The sequence below is a fragment of the Nannobrachium achirus genome (assembly GCF_963921795.1).
Source record: "Nannobrachium achirus genome assembly, chromosome: 19".
Lineage (NCBI taxonomy): Eukaryota > Metazoa > Chordata > Actinopteri > Myctophiformes > Myctophidae > Nannobrachium > Nannobrachium achirus.
The window spans coordinates 35,090,024-35,093,151 of record NC_137826.1 but is presented as its reverse complement, the minus strand read 5'-3'; positions in this window follow the sequence as shown (position 1 = coordinate 35,093,151).

Below are 3,128 nucleotides of genomic sequence, written 5' to 3'. Positions count from 1 at the left end.
TGTGTTTTCCTTAGTCACACCTGCTCGTTCCTTTTTAGAAGCATCTTTGCCTTTCTTCTCTCTGCCTGTTTCTGCCCATCCAAGGCTCTCCGTTCACATTTCTTCGTCAGCATGAAAGTTAGGAGGAATATCAAGAATAAAAGACGAGAATTTAGATCTCTCTCCGTCTCTCTCTCTCTCTCTCTCTCTGACTCTCTCACCATTCCTTCATGTGTCTTATTTACTCTCAGCTCTTACTTTGCTGAAGATAACATCCACGTTATCATGAGGAATAATAAACTATCAACTGATGACGACAATCACACACACACACACACACACACACACACACACACACACACACACACACACACACACACACACACACACACACACACACACACACACACACACACACACACACACACACACAATGTGCTAGTATCTAGTTTTATTTTCCTTGTGCTTGGCTTTGTGTTCAGCAGTAGTGGTAAGGTGCTGCCAGTCCAGGGGCTGGCGCTGCATTTCCTTATCACCAAAGTGCTGATAGTTGGAAAGCAGGCAATGTCCCAGTGAGAGCATTAATGATTGATAAACTCTTTTCATCAACGCATTCACCGGCCCAGGCAGTGCCACCGCACGACTATCTGTGTGTGCGTGTGTGTGAGTGTGTGTAACAGAGACTGAAACTAAACAGGAATACATCAGAAGATGAGAGAAGTCACACTCACACACAAAGACGTAATGTGTGAGAAAGCACACAGCCATACACTCTATACCCCCCAACACGCGCGTGCGCGCACGCACGCACACACACACACACACACACACACACACACACACACACACACACACACACACACACACACACACACACACACACACAGTTTGTAAGGAGCTTGCACTAAAACCAGGCCATTGACAGAGGAGCAAATAAGGACCCAGTGTGTTGACAAACTTCACACAGCATCACTGTCCATTTACCCATTCACTCTCTCTCTCTCTCTCTCTCTCTCTCACACACACACACACACACACACACACACACACACACACACACACACACACACACACACACACACACACACACACACACACACACACACACACACACACACACAGTCTCTTGCCGTCACTCACACACAGAGAAACAACAATAACACATAGGTATTGTCCTCACCTTTACTGTGGTGCAGCTCTCTCCCCAGATGTAATAAGCCACTCAGTTTATTCCCTATGGGTTCAAAAAGAGGCTAAATATGTCCCTTGGGGAAAAAGCCCATAGCATGTGTGTGAATCCTGGCATCAGTGAATGGACTCCTAGACACGTCTCCTATACTCCGGCACAGTGGTAGACTCCACACACACACACATTCTCACACACTCCCGCTCTCGCATGCCTAGACCAGACTGACTGGGGAGGGAGTGAGAGTATGTGTGAGTGCGTGTTTGTGACCGTGTGTTTGAGCCCGCCCACTTCTCTCTGTTTCACCTCCCTTTCCCTTAAACACACCCACCACATACTCCTCCCTCTTTCTCCTCTCTCTCTCTCTCTCTCTCTCTCTCTCTCTCTCTCTCTCTCCCTCTCCAATTCCACCTCCCTGACTGCCTGCCAGTGTGAATGCTGGGTTTGTGCCCGTAAACCCATAACTGTCCCCTGTCTGTGTTTTAATTGCTCGCACTCTGGCCCCTGAGTTCTGCGTGCATGTACATGTGCATGTGCATGCACACGCACACACACACACACACACTGACTGCACAATACAAACACACACACACACACACACACACACACACACACACACACACACACACACACACACACACACACACTGACTGCACAATACAAATACACACACAGCACAATACAAACAAACACACATACTGTAGCACGTGAACATGCAGTACATACTGTACACACATATAAATGTACACACTGGCACTCACAGACACACCTACACATAAACTATACACAGAGATAAAGACGGACATTATGTCTACAATTCCAGGTTCAAACAAAACAAACACTCGGCTAGGGTGTGTCAAAACACCTTATTTAGAATCCTAAACCACCAACTGTCACTGAATCAAGGACTTGTGTTGGCAAGTACTCTGGTACTAAATATGTGACATACTGTATGTCACCATGTAGGCTACGCTCGCTCTGAAAAGAGTTTTGAATTCTCCACTGGACAGAGTTTGGAGAATCCCTTCACAATATCAAGGCAGATTGGGTTGATTTGAAAAAGCCATCAATACGATCAAACACAAATGGTTGATGATATCAGTAACCTTCACTACAGGTTGGGTGAGTTTCTTTGTGCTGCCAGTGAGATATGACTGAGCCACCGGAGAACCCCGGGACCTGTGACAACATCAAATCAATACAGAAGAAATCTATAAACCGTGACAACTCTGTCTGAGTTGTGTTAGCCCAGCGATTAAAGATAGATTTTCAGATTTTCTACTGATATTCCAGCATCTGTCACTGGGTGTAAGGTTCACCACATACAGTATATCCATATGTTTGAAAACCAAACTAGATAATCTTTTAACAGATTTTAGTTCCAATAACCCCATATATAACAACTGCTAGCTTAGTTAGTTAGCGTTCACCTGCTCACCTGGGTCTAGACTAGTTCCAGATTAGACAGCTGAGTGCAAACAAACAGCTAACAGAACACAGAGATGGAGTTTAGAATCATTACAGTATACCATCTACAGTACACCCTCTGGCAAACCATCAGCCGCTTAATGAATAAAACAACAATTAATGGTTTACTTTCCGATGTTAATTTTAAATCCTGATTCCAGAGTGTTCTATAATCCTCTAAATGACAAAAAGAAAAAAAAAGAAAAAAACATTTATCAGCACTGTCAGAAGATTTTCAAAGGCTTTGGACTGAAAAACCCGGAGGGGAAAACAAACTTGTGACAAAAGGCGTTGTTATGTAACAGGCTGATGATTCCCCACTGTCATGAGACAGTCTTTTAGGGAGGGAGAGAGGGGACATGTCAGGACAAACAGCATGCCAGACAATGGTCCTCACACACGCACACACGCGCACGCACGCACACACACACACACACACACACACACACACACACACACACACACACACACACACACACACACACACACACACGCG